Source organism: Dermacentor albipictus, chromosome 2 (assembly GCF_038994185.2).
Source record: "Dermacentor albipictus isolate Rhodes 1998 colony chromosome 2, USDA_Dalb.pri_finalv2, whole genome shotgun sequence".
Taxonomy (NCBI): domain Eukaryota; kingdom Metazoa; phylum Arthropoda; class Arachnida; order Ixodida; family Ixodidae; genus Dermacentor; species Dermacentor albipictus.
The window spans coordinates 48,172,689-48,186,681 of record NC_091822.1 but is presented as its reverse complement, the minus strand read 5'-3'; the positions used below and the strand labels follow the sequence as shown (position 1 = coordinate 48,186,681).

Below are 13,993 nucleotides of genomic sequence, written 5' to 3'. Positions count from 1 at the left end.
CGCATGCCCCCACTCCCTCTCCCCTGACGACGCTTCGCCGTTCTCCCACACGGGTTGCAGACTCAAGCGCCGTTCCTTTCTTTAGATTACTATCTATCTATCTCTCTGCCTGCGCCGATCACGACGTTCGGCTGGCGTAGATCGTTTCCTCCTCCGACACACCGAGTTCTTTGGTTCGTTCCGTTTGCTGAGGCGCACATTTCGTTGCCGCGCCGAACACTGCGTTGCTCGACGCTCACCGTGTCCGATGCGGGGCGCCTCGTAAGTGATAGCTGCGCCGTAGCGCGTCTTACACCCCTTGGCGGGTCGACGGGAACGCTGTCGCGTTCCACTCTTGAAGGCGAAGCTTAAGCGTCCTCCAATTTTTCTCACTGCGGTTGTCTTGGAATGTAGAGAGAGGAGGCGTTGAGGGAGGACCCTAACGAGCAGAGAGAGAAGGGGATAGTCACGTGACACCAGAGAAGACTGGAAAGCGCGCTCTTTTTCCGCGTCGTTGTCTCGATCGTCTGCTAGCTCTCCTCCCGTCGGCCTTTTTGTCGCGAGGACGGCTGGTTCGAACGATGAGCTGTTGGCTACGGTAAACTTACTCATACTTGCTTATTCACTGCTTCTGCACCGTCGCCTCAAGTCGCATGTTCATGCTGGCAAAGCAACCGCCGAGTGTCCCGCAGCTCGCGCGCAGCCTCCGCCTCCGCTGACGGGGTCACTGAACTGGGACCGACGCCACGGTTCACGGTCGGCCCCCATTCGCTGTTCTCGTCAGCGGCGCGGGAAAAATAGCTACCGAACACATCGCTCTGCGGGACGGCACAGCAGCCTGTCTGCGGGAGAAAAAACCGGTTTGTATGGGAAGCGGCGCGCGGAAAACGTTCTGCATTGCGCGTTTTCCCGCCACTGTGAACGCGCCTTTAGTGCCAACGTGCACAATGACATCAAGACCAGCTAGCTTGTCAGCAATCATTGACAGCAAGTGCCCAATCCTTAATCCTCTATGCGGGGCAACATTGACTGACAAACTACGACACTATGCGAAATTCTGGTCCGCGTATATCAAGAGAGAGTTGCTGGTAACCAAGACACGCGTCATGTTGCAAGCAGTAAAATCCAAATGACACCTAGACAAAGACTGTCAGAAATTCGGCGCTTTTTCACAAACGAAAGAAGGCTACTTTCGAGCAAGCACTGTATATGTTGCATGCGAGAAATCCGCGCTAGTGTTGAACAAAGCAAGTGGTTGCGAGCAAGGACAGCAAGATCAGTGAATACACGACAAAGACAGTCAAAATACTTATTAGAATGGATATAAATAACATTAGCAAATATAAAATAACCCGGCAAGGTAGCTTTCACGCACATAAAAAGATCATGTTAAAGGCTTTCGAAGATGCAGCAGAACAAGGCCTTGGTCCAGAACTGGCGGCTGCAGAAAAGCATGACCCGCAAGCTTGGCTTAAAGGGACCCTGAAACGATTTTGGCGATTTTCTACAAACGTACTGAGTCGTTAGAGTAGGTTCTTCTGATCATTAATTGATGCATCTAAGTGCTCTGCGTAAAGCGTGTAATTTATTATAAGGTTTTAAAAATACCCATCGCTGGCGATCGCAGCGCACTGCTCGGCGGAGTTTTAAGCCGCCCCTACCCATATGATGCAAATAACCCATATTACGTCACATGGGCGAGCTATCTGGTTGGCTGACCAGGGCGCGTGGTCCATAATTTTTCCAACTTTATGGTGAACAAATGATGCTGGTAATAGTTGGAATGTTAGTTACTTTGTTTTTGTAAAAAGAATATAACTTAAAGAGAATACACAAGAATAGTTTTTTAGTACACTTCAGCACTTCCGGCACACAGCAAGTGTCGTCTGCTTGTGTTACAACGTACTCCATTTCGACGAGAGCTCCGCGGTCAGAGTCGGTCTCAGTCTTTTCGCGGGCACTATGATTCGACTTTGTTGCCTTGTGGACTGCAAACCTAGCGACCTGCAAACCGCGAGTCCAGTATTAGGGCAAACGCAAGCGCCAGGGGACAGGGTCTGGCTGCTTGACTGTGCCGGGATGAGCCACGGGATGAGCAGAAGGGCAAATGTGAACGGTCTGCACGGTGCAGCCACCTGGTGGCACAGAACTCAACCATACACAGTAGCAGCAACGAAGTGTATTCTTTGCTGCTGGTGTGTATTTTTCGCAGGAGTGTAATCAACACGTTGATTTAAAAATGTTTAAAATGCTTTACACTTGGTTAGAGCAATATTAGCGCTTTGTTTGACTGGTTAAGCGCTGCGCCAGCAAGTGTCTGGACCGTGCAGACCGATCAGGCTGCTCACGTACGTCTACGCTAAAGTTCCTTCATCAGCTTGAGTTTATGCCTCCAGTCATTTGCCGAAATGACCAGCTTGCCTGTTTTTAGTGGAGTACCGGACACGTTCGGTGCTACGACAGAATGCTCGCAACGCACGCTGCTTCGATAGCTCTCGGTCGACGGCCAAGCGGCTAGCGGAGAGGTCTCGCGCGGGAGGGGGCGTGCTCCTAAACAACCGGAAGTGAGCAATGTGACGTCGCATCGTGACGCTGAACCAGTGAAGGCGGAGCTTAGCGCCGCTCGCTCGGCGAGCGAGTTGAGGAGGAAAAGCATAGTTAGGGAGGAGGGTAACTTCTAATCGCTTGCAGCTCCATTAAAACGTAACGCTTCACTTAAATTGTGGTGCGAATGTTCTACTTAAGCTGTACCCTACGCACCTACAAAATTTGTCCGAACCGTTTCAGGGGCCCTTTAAGGGATGCGTACTGAATGTCACGCGCGATGAACAAGTAACCAAACCACGCGCCCACATAAAGCGGTAATGCGTATGGATGTGGAATTTTCTTGTAGTGACGTCACTTCCGTGCGTTGCAGCAGTCAATTCCATGTGGGCTCTTTTGAGGAGCCTCGTGTTGCACCAGTGTTTGCCAAAAACAAAATCTCAGTGCCCTTCCGCTCTGAAGAACGTTGACCGGCGGAGCTGTGTATGTGGGTCCCTTAATGGCGAGCTGCACGTACGCCGCTGGTCGGCCCGGCATTTCGCTCTCTTTGGGATCGGCCCACGTATGGGGAGTGCTTCATGCCTGGTTGACCTCCGCAGCAGGTCGGGCAGGTATTGGACTTTCTTCGGGATCGGCTCACGTATGGGGAGTGCTTAACGCCTGCTTCACCTCAGCCGCGGGTTCTTTCCTGCATTTAACTATTTTCGGTATCGGGCCACGTTTTTTGTTACGACACGAAAAATCCCTTGGACCATAGATGTATGCAGCGCCGCTGCGTAAAGCACGGTTACGATCGGAGCGGCGAGAAGCAGCGTGGCCTTTGTCGCATTTGTGCCATTAAACCCAAACCAACCAACCAACCATCTTCAGCCAAAAGCTGACGGCACAGCCTGCATTCCTTTCACGCTAACAAAGCTCAAGAAGAGCATCGTCGATCTCCTCATTAGACACTGCGCGCTATTGCTTAGCCAACGCTGGTTCTTTCCAGTTCCAAAGTTCCACACTGTAGCTGGATCTCGTAGTGTTTATCCCATTGGCGAATGTTCTTCAGGAACATCCCGAAATGGCGTGCAGTTGCGTGCAAGTTTTACCCGGATTACTGATGCCATTCCACAACGCGAACTTTTTTTTACTGTATACGAATTCACCCTTTCTGCCTGTCACGACACGTATATTCAAATGCACCGCACACAACGTGACAATTCTCACGTTTGACGGAAATCGCGAATGAGTAAGATTGATGAAAGCGATGGCGATGCAGACACCTTGCCATGGTGAACTAGGCGGCCTCTCCAGAAGCGAGGCTAAACAATAAATTTCTCGCTAAATAGCATCAATTTGTGCAATATAAGTAGAAAGCTTGTAAAAATTTTGCAAATTAAACTGTATCCATGCGGTGCGGGGAAAATTCACTAAGCAAGCACGAAGGGGTGAACATGATAAACAGGAAGTGGCGTTTGCTTGGCGCTTGCCAATTTCAAATCCCACGGCTAGTCGCTCTTGCTCGTTCTTTGTGGTAGCCATATTGCAGGTGTCCTAAGCAAATTTGGCAAAGCTGAGAACAAATGCCCAGCCTATCATATCCCACTTTTTAATTTTTTTAGGAAATCCCGTATCTCTGGCATCAATCCAGGTTTGATTGTTACTGCAGATAACCCAGGTCCAGGACAAACTGAGGAAATCTTCCTGCCATCGTCGCCCGTGCTTGTTCAGAGGTTGCAGCTGCCACTGAACGCGAATGATTTGTACGAAGTCTTCGTTCAGATACTCCAATGGCTAGGCCAAAGTCCGCGTGGGCGAAATGAAGGCTAAATCTCTTCTCAGTCTAGACAGTCCTTAGTACAGTTATCTCATCCGAACGCTTCTGCATCGGCTCTGTTTGCGGTGTAGTAACCTTGCGAATTCAACTACCGCCGTTGCGGATTACAGGGGGTGGGCTTCGGAATGAAGACTAAGCCGTGCTAGGTGCAGGCTCTGTTCGGGCAGGACGGCAGCGCATGCGAAAAAAACACATACAAGAATGTCAACAATGAGCCTACAATATATCAGCCGTACCCATTCAGCGATATGCCGAGTCTCTGACAACATACTTAGTTGTATTTCCGGCTTATTACGGAACGATTGCAAGACCGTCACTGTAAGGTGATGGCGGCCTGTGTACCATAAACGGGGGCAATCGTCTGCTTTCAGCAAATTGCCGTCCAACATTACGAGTATTACCATCAATCTGCTGTAAGTTCATTGAGCACATCAGTGGAAAATGTGTCAATGAGTTACTTGAAAAGAACACAATTCTAATAACCCCTGACTTCGTTCCCAGAAATGGTACTCAACAGTTTTAATTACGGACACTCGCTTTTGGCATCTGTCATTTATAATGGCAAAGGAATTTAGTTTTTCTATATTCAGTAGTCTTTATTAGAATACCTCACAATAAGCTACTAAAGCTTACAGATTGTGGCATTGCAGCATAATTTGTTTTTTGGATTGTAGAATACTTGGTATATTGCAAACTGTTCGTGGGTGTGGGCTTGTAACATTCGGCTTGCTTTCCACTGAAATCCGCGGCACCACAGGACAGTTTACCGGGCCCTATATTATTCATATTCTACATTATTGATACTGGATCATGATGATGATTTATTGGCATGCCCTTCGGAACGAGGCGATTACAAATAGGTCACCTTGCCTGCTTCAGTTATTCAGGTACGCGGCGTCACTTTAATTCCGGCTGCAGAGTTGTACTTTAGTCTTTAGATTTGTCCTGTTGCAGTGTTCTACTTTGGTCTTTAGATTTGTCCTGTTGCTCTCCTTTCGTTTTTCCTTTTTCCTCCCCTCCTTCCTATCTTCCATTTCTGTGTTGCTGTCGCCTCCCTTCAGAAGAGTAGGCGGGCGTTGTGCCCCTTCCGGTGGCAGTTGCCAGCCTGCTCCTCGCTTTCCCTTTCCTGTTACCTGTGTATATGTGTATGTGTGCAAAACAAATGCTAAAATGTTTTTATTCTAGTATAATTGTATACATCTACTTAATATTTTTAGTCTTCTTCCAAAGTTGTTTATCTAACCGATAACTATCTAATTCATAAACCCCATACTTCAGACAGTCAATAGCAAACTGTTCGATCGGTCCCCATATCCTGCCCCATGCAGGATGGACATGTGTTACCCAAGAAAAACAGCACGCTGTCAAGTACTTTGCAGTAACCCTGGAAGTATATGTACTTCGCTGATCGGAACATGTGAGCTGCGGAACTTTCTTCATGATGGCATAGATCACTTTATTGCCAGTACTTGCAGGAAAGCAGGGTTTCTGTCTGCCCACGCTACCACCTGCTCCGAAATCTGGGAGAAAGCTTGGCTGCAATTGAGCAACCTTTGCAGGGATGGCGTTGAAAGTTTTCTCCACTTGAGCCAAACTAGGCGCTCTTATTTGTTTTCAAAGCTGTATTAAGCATAAAGAAACGTTTGTCCCGTAAACTGGCATAGAAAATTTTCACTGATATCAGCATAAGGCACCATATTTTCATCACATCTTTTTCCTATGATTTCTCGGGTTTCCTTTCGCCGTCGCATACCTAGTTTTTTTATTGAATTCAGTACATTAGCAAAACGCAGACCTACACATTTTCGTAAGCGACTATATAGCCATTGTCTGTCTGTGTCATTGGAGAAGACATTCAGATGCAAAATTTCATGTGGGGACATCTCAAAGATGCATCAATCCCCGAGTCTCTTCTCCCTGGCTTGAGACTGAATCACCGAAAGCTCCCAAACATGCCAGCGTAGCCTTAGACCAATCAGCTATACGAATGCCCCAGTAAGGGCGCACACAGGCTCCCCTGCTGTAATAAACACACTTCTCGCATAGCCATGCTTGACGAGACAGTTCCTGCCTGGCTATTGGATATCGTTCTCGTACGGCCGCACTGAATGAAAACGTTATCGTTCAGCTATGCAAAGCGACACTATTGTTCCATAGCTGCATTCTACAGCTATTCTCATTAGTGTTGAACTACTTCCTTTGTTCATAAACATTTTTGATAAAGTTGTACACAGTAACATTTGCCAACATTATGAGGCTCGCACTTTCAAACAGGCGATACGCCTGCTCTAAGGCATACAAGACGCCTTTTATCGCATTTTACTCATGGGGACTGTACCATTTTTTTCGTGGGCGCCACCATATTGTTACGCAGTGGTGCCACCCACGAGCAGTCGGCATGCTGGTCTAGGCAAGCGCGCCGTTTTGCATGGCAGGTGTACGCTCCGCGCTGCTTCATGGTGCTTGTTCTCGAACTAACGCGGTCTATGTAGCGTGACATGGCTTCTGCTACGTGGAAAACTGTTTTAAGACATACTGAAGTGGTTTAAGTCGGTATGGCCGGACTTTCTGCTGGCATTGAGGCGGACGAAGCATGCAGCGCCATGTGTGCGCGCATGTTTGAGCAATCGATTTCAATGTTGTATTTCTGAAAGTTCCATTCACTAATGTGACCATATTGCAGTATTACCCTCTAGTACTAAGCTGCGGTTTAGGAGTAATGAAACATACGCGACGATCGCAACAGCTGGGGGTACCGTTCTGCTACGATATGAGTTGTGCTGTTATAATTTGAGAAGCGTTCAGTTCGGTGGATGAGGTTCCCACCCATGAATAAAATAGTTTTGGTTAGTAATAACAGCACACTTTACAGTGGGAACTATATTTGTCCAGCAAAGCGGCCGTTTACGAACTGTGCGAGCATCCTAAGCAGTGGTAGGTGCTGGATTAAAGATATTTGTTCCATATAGCGCTTGATCCAAGCATGCTGCATTAACGTTCATAAATCTATAAACGTTTGGCGGCGTGACTACGCGAAGTCGTATTGCGGCGTTTGCCCCTTTTTTTTGCTTTTGCGAGAACCAGGAACACAAGCAATTTTTTTTTCCGTTGTGTTCTTTCCGTTCTCTACGACGCACTCACACGTATTACGGAAATTTTGTCGTCAAAAATAGCCATCGCATTCTTTTTATGCGACCGCTCTCGGATATTATGGCTTTACAGGGCAAAAAGGCAATGCCGAAGCACATAGCTTATATATTTATCAGGCTGGTTTACCATCCGCAGTGATGGATGTGTTGAGCAGCTGCATCGGCTTCATGCAGGAAGCTAGCGTAGACATATACTGATTTCAAGCCTATTAGACTTGAAATACGTGAGAACGATGCGGGTTCATCACAAATATTTGATAGCGCCTGCCACTTATATATTTAGTGGTTGCCTTAGGTTGGTCGCAGAGGAGCATGCGCTCTTATGTTTTAGTTCCTGCGCCAAGCGATCAGACAGTGAGCAGATTTACCATTTCATGCTGGCAATACGGTGACACCGTTTCTCTTAGTCAAATTAAAACCGTTTTACGCAAACATCTAAAACATCTCGAAATCGTTCGGCAGCACGCTACTGCCATAATTTCAAGTATAGCCGCGCCGGATCGCACAAGCCATAAAGTAGGAAAGGCTCGCCGCGCGCCCTGTCCTCCTCGCCTGGTTCAAAAGTCTATATTTGGAATCTCGAAGCAATGTCGCCAGATGCTTGTTGAGTCCCTTGAGTTCCGTTCAAACGAAGTGCTAGCATGCCTCCGCTGAAGAATGTTATTGAAACAAAGCAGCAACATTAGAATCAAAGACACTGCAGCCGACATCCACAATAGGTGGCTCCATAGTGTAACTGATCGGGCTAGTTATTGCATGATATTGAGTGTAAAGTGCAAATATTTCGGAGAAACAGGAAAATGAACACAATGAGATTTCTTGGTTTTGTCTATGCAAAGTGATATTTTAACATCACCTGCAACAACAGCAGTTGCAAGCAGGTGCGCTTCCGCGCATTGTGTTGTTGCCGATTATGTTAAATGTTCGTGCTTTTCAGACAATATAAATGGCCCCACAATCGCACTACAAACAGAAATGCCTTAGTATTTTTCGCCACATATATTTCAATAAATGAGTAAGTATAACCAAAAGGAAAGACTGATGAGCTACTTGGTACGGCATTATCTGCACAGTGGAGTAAAAGCACAAAAAACACATGCAAAAACTCTCGTCTGCTTCTTTACCCGTGCGTGTGCTTTGTCTCTACTGCGTAAATAAGTATAACCAGTTCACAGTGCAATGCAGATTGCATAGCTCTTTGGTGCTGCAAAGCGCAATTTGCAGATGAAAAATACTGCATAGATGCGGTTACAGAATCCTTTACAGCAAAAATTATTGTGCATTTGATACCACTGTAGAAACTAAATATTCTTTTAGCGACAGCACATCAGTAAATGTCCTTGTTGTGTAGACGGCCTTTACGATCGACTACATTACAACGCTATATTACTGACAACCCATTATATTCATGCAAAAAAGCACTGTGCGACAGCCATTCTCTTTTGACTTCAAAGCTGCTGGCAATCCTTGTAAAAAATCAGTGCCATTCCACTCTGTGAAAGTATCACTAACAAAGCTCCGTATGTGGACCCGTTAATGGCGATGTTTGCATTGCCGTTCGTAAACTCCGCATGCACATAAAGGGAAGACGAGGTTGAGGCTCAACTCCTCCACTATGTTGAGCCTCAAGGCATCAAGGGGGTATACAAACCCGTGTATTGTTGCACAACGCGGCATAACGCCTTTTACAAACAAATTTCAGCGCGAAGAAGACGGGCATCTCACCGCACTCCGAGGACACGCACTGCTTCACCGTAGCCGAGGCGATGGTGCGTTGGTCGACGACCCGCAGTGCAGTAATGGCTGCGAGGTCACTTGAAAACCATAAGCGGTCACACACAACACAGGCCGCGCCAAATTTGTGCGCCGCGAACTCCCTGCTCCGGTTATATTTAAGCATACATTTGGTTATATTTATATATGCATTCGCGTGGATGACGGGATCGCCGCTCTGAGGTGCCGGAGGAAATTAGACACGCGTAACGTTTCGACGGGTGCGCCACCACGGGAGAGTCAGACAGACAGACAGACAGACAAAGAACTTTAATACGGGAGAGTCAAAGGAAAGGAAATAGGCACATACTTTGAACTCCGACAAAGAGAGGGCGGTGAGAAATTAGACAAGGCCGACGCGAGTCAAAGTGTAGCATCTGTTCTTATCAGCTTCATAGCTTATAAGGGTTGTATTTGGCCCAAGATATTAAACTTATTTTTGTAAGTTTGAGGAAGGCTTCAAGACTGCTTCATATTCTCGGCGGTTTGGCCCGTTATTGCACAACCTTCGAGATCGGCCCATGCTTTTGCTCTACGGATATCGATCCGCTGGAAATCGGCTTTTCTGTAAACCATGAGCTAGGACAGGGTCTACTTCGCACTCTATCGAGTTGTCATGGTTTAAACGCCGACTTAGCCTCTCAATCCTCTTTTATTTTCCACATACGCAGCTTCCCTGTCAAGCCCCTGCTGATCAACTCGTGTGGCTGGCGCAGGTATCTAACATTCTCTTGCATATGTGCTGCCAGTTTCGGCCTGGCTCACCTAGATCGACTAGCTGGCTCGAATAAAGAGGCTATTTTCAATATTAACCTCCGAAACACAAAAATTGCAAAAAGTTAGTTACTCAAATACAAAAATAGCATGTGCTCATAAAAAACTTCTTTTGTTGAAATGTCAAAAAAGGAAAAGTTATTAAGGAAATTTAAGCTGCCAGATACAGTGATGCAACTCACTGATCAAACCAGGATATATGCAAAAGGTTCAAGGTTTAGAGCCCGAATCTGAGAAAGTTCTGGTCAACTAAGGCTCACAGATTATCGACCAGGCACAATTTTATCTGAAAGGTTTTTTCTCATGTAATCCCTCTGTCCGCGACAAACATGTTTGTAAGGGATAAATTAGTGTTTTTTTTTAGATTTTCGAACAAAACTTAGGAAAGCAGATGGGAAAAGTAGAAATCACTTGCAACCTTAATGAGTTGGTTTTTCCCAGAGCTCGCAATCTGACCCTTAAATATGAAAAAATTTTTGCGGTACCCCAGTGAGCTCAAACTGCGCATGTGATAACAGAAGCCATGCATTAAAACCTCATTTCAATTTCATAGGATTGTTGCTTTTCACAGTGATGCAACAATGACAAAAGCAACGTCATGCTGTTTCTATGACACACACCTTGCTAAACTTTTAAATTGTCTAGCCGTTGTGCCTTAGTGGTACATTCCGAATGCCTAAACCAACGCAGCCAATGAATATAATTTCTTCTTCCGTTTAGAGGTCTGTCCGATTAAAGCATACCTTCAAGCCGTAATTTTGTTCGGATTTGAAATACCAAGTTTCTTCTGCAAAACATGGCACGCTAACTGGCATAATCGACTCGAGAGAGTGCAGGCCTGATGTCAGCCCAAGTGCTGAAACTTGGGATCTGTGCGCATAAACCTATATATAGGTATAGAGGATCATGTCCACGAAGGTAGATCAAAAGCAACCATGGCAGACAAAGGCTTATGTTCAAAGGGTGAGGGAGCAATGTACAAAGAATAAGCTTTGTTTTACGAAACAGGTTCGTGATGCATACAAATGAAGATACTGTTTACTGCATCGTTATTTTTTTCGGGTAAAAATTAACCAGACACTGTTTTCGCCTGGAGTCTACTTCGTTCAGATAAAGTGATGAAATGAAAGATATCATTCGTACTCTCTTGGCGGCTGCACCAGGCTTCGCAGTCCTAGTTAATGCCTACGAATGTGTCTGCTTTCCAGGTGTTACGATTTCCAGATCTTGCAGAATTTATCCATAATACATGTACAAGATAACCTAGATAACCTTGATTAAGCATAACCTCGTGAAGCATAGAAGAGTCCTGACGGACTACACTGGCCACCTACTTTCATCCTTCCGGCTGCACATATTGTCCTGAAGTTCAAAAACCCACATGTGATTTTTCTTCACAGCACATGATTATTCTTTCAACACGCAGAGCACAGACCTATTGGTATTGACAGATGAAATATAAAGAAGCTTTGGGAATTGTGTTGGAGCAATGGCAAAGTTTTTTTCTGAATACTTCTTTTGGGATGTCCATTGTTATACACACCCACTGCATAGCACAAGATACATACCATCTTCATGATTTCGTAGCCAATGGCTAGTATGCAGCCCATTTACAAATATACGTAAGAGAAACTCTTATACAATAATGCTAGTAATGAGTCTACTAATGAGTCTGTTGAAGTTGAATAATGAAGAATCCAAGAAAATACAACACTCGCAATACACATAAGACTGAGTAATAGTGGTACATAGATTTGCAAATGAAAACTTGGGTATAAATGTATTTTTGATAGGTCAACAAAGAGAACAGGAAATCTATCGAACAATAAATAGAATTATTCAGAACCTTATCTGTTGGCTACCCTGCCACTGACCCAACACAAATAGATCTGGACCGAGAAACACGAAACGTGTTTGTGAGCTGATATTTGGACATATTTCTGGGCTTCAAAAATAGATTGGTTGGGAGTGGCATGTAGGAATGATCGAGCACAATATGGAAGAGAAACGTCACTGTTCATTTTGTTGCTGCGTGGGGATAACCTGCAGTACGCATGTTTTTAGTGTCAAATTTCAAAGCAAGCTTATACCTTACTTGAACCTTCAGATAATGCAATAATTTGTATAGGACTACATGGTGTTCATTATATGAAGTGCACAAGGCAGTTTTGCTGGCCAGAATGTTAGAGTCCATCTTATGCCTCATGTGTGAGAAACATAGTATGACTAGTTCTCAATAATAGCGATAGCATGTAGCGCTTAGCCAATCACAGAAACATGTAGCTAACGATATACTACTGCATTTTGATGCACTAAAAGAAAACACCAGCTGTGTGTATAGCTCAAAATATTCGCGATTATACTGGCTCATATTGCCCCACACTTATTTCACAAGCATAGTGTGGTGCTAATGAGGGTTGAAGGGTGCGAGAATGCGAGCGTGAATGGGAGTATCAAAAAAATTTGAGGGTAAGTATGAACAGCAGTCAGTGCTGATAAACTTGGCGACGAATGACATTTAATGATACGGAGTTTAACTGTATTCGAGTATCAAAATAGGTGGCTGTCCGAAAGAGTGAGTGAATAATGGGAGTGAATTCCAGTAACTATTTGGGGATGCGTGAATGAGCATGACATGGTAGGTAGTGCACCCAAGCGACTGCGAATGCTATGAAAGCGCCAACGAGTGCACATGGGTGTGAGTACACAGCCTACGAAAATATTGGTGAGCAACTATGAGCGAGTATCCGTTTGCTCTGCAGACGGCTGTCTGCACATTAGGCAAATGGGAAATAATCTCTAGGTTACATGTCCAAATGCCAGGTTGAGAAAAGCAATATAAACGAATCTATCTCATTTTTGAAAAACTCGGATTCGTCCATGTGCACATAAGTCTATGCGTGAGCCGTTTCGAATGTTGGCAAAGTGGATTTGCGAGCGGCAACACTAATCATTGTTATTTGTGAACTTAAGTTATGTGGCCGCTGAAGCACTGTGGTGGCTAGAACCTTACATAACTTTAAGAGAAGTCTCAGCTGGTGATAGAGGCACTTTCTTTAGCCTGTTTCATGCATGCCCCCCTTGTTAGCGCTGTTTAGTTGAGAACCAATCATAATGAGCTCAATTTGCCATCCTGCTAGTTATACCGTTGCTGCCTTGAAATTTAACTATTAATCAAAGATTGGAAAACAGTTCTTAAACTGTGATAATGATCTTTACCTGAGAGTAGAATTAGGATTATTTTGCAATGAAATTTCTATTCAAGCAATGTCGCTGAAAAACCAACACTGCAGACATTTATTGAAAGGTACATCACTGGCTCCGGTCGGAGCATTGAGTGGTGGGGGATAATACAATAAAATACGTGATGAGCATGAACAAATAAAAGTAACAGTAAGCGGAACAAAGGAATGCGTCATTTTAGTCTCAGTTGTATAATGCGTACATAAGCGCTCACGGAAAGGTTTGCGGTTAGTGTTCGAACAATGGCATCTAGAAGATCGTTCCAAAGTGCGATGGCTTGTGGCAATGCCGAGGAATTGAAAGCTTTGGTTTTATCAAATATGCATTTGATGCTGAGGCGATTATGAAGGCGCCTGGATGTACATAATGGTTTTCAAATGCCAGTGGGGATGGCGCTACGCTGCGAATATATTTGTGTATTGAGCATAAAAGAGCCACACAACGATGAATATATACTTAACGTCTGGAGTGAAATGCCTACTTAATTTTTGTTATGCTGGAATAGCTGCTATAGTTACATGAAATGAATCGAGCGGCCCTATTTTGTATGGCTTCCAGCATTGTGATTAAATACTCTTGATGAGGTGACCAGATCGACGAAGCAAATTCAAGCTGTGGGCGGACGAAGGTTAAGTATGCAAATTCGCGTGTATGATCTGAGCAATGACGCAAATTTGGACGTATCCCAGCGTTTACGCTTTACCACATATGT

The 13,993-nt window shown here is 45.1% G+C and overlaps 1 long non-coding RNA gene and 1 other non-coding gene across 2 annotated transcripts in view; both read left to right on the top strand.

Moving 5' to 3' along the window:
• Positions 1-12,286, top strand: part of LOC139055935 (uncharacterized) — a 57,365-nt gene extending 45,079 nt beyond the window's left edge. Inside the window, exon 2 of the long non-coding RNA XR_011512017.1 lies at positions 9,936-12,286. This is a non-coding gene — a long non-coding RNA (uncharacterized lncRNA). The remainder of the gene's footprint in view (positions 1-9,935) is intronic.
• LOC139056575 (U2 spliceosomal RNA) lies at positions 9,607-9,792 on the top strand. The gene has a single exon (XR_011512456.1). It is a non-coding gene; the product is annotated as a U2 spliceosomal RNA (small nuclear RNA).
• Positions 12,287-13,993: the final 1,707 nt, after the last annotated feature.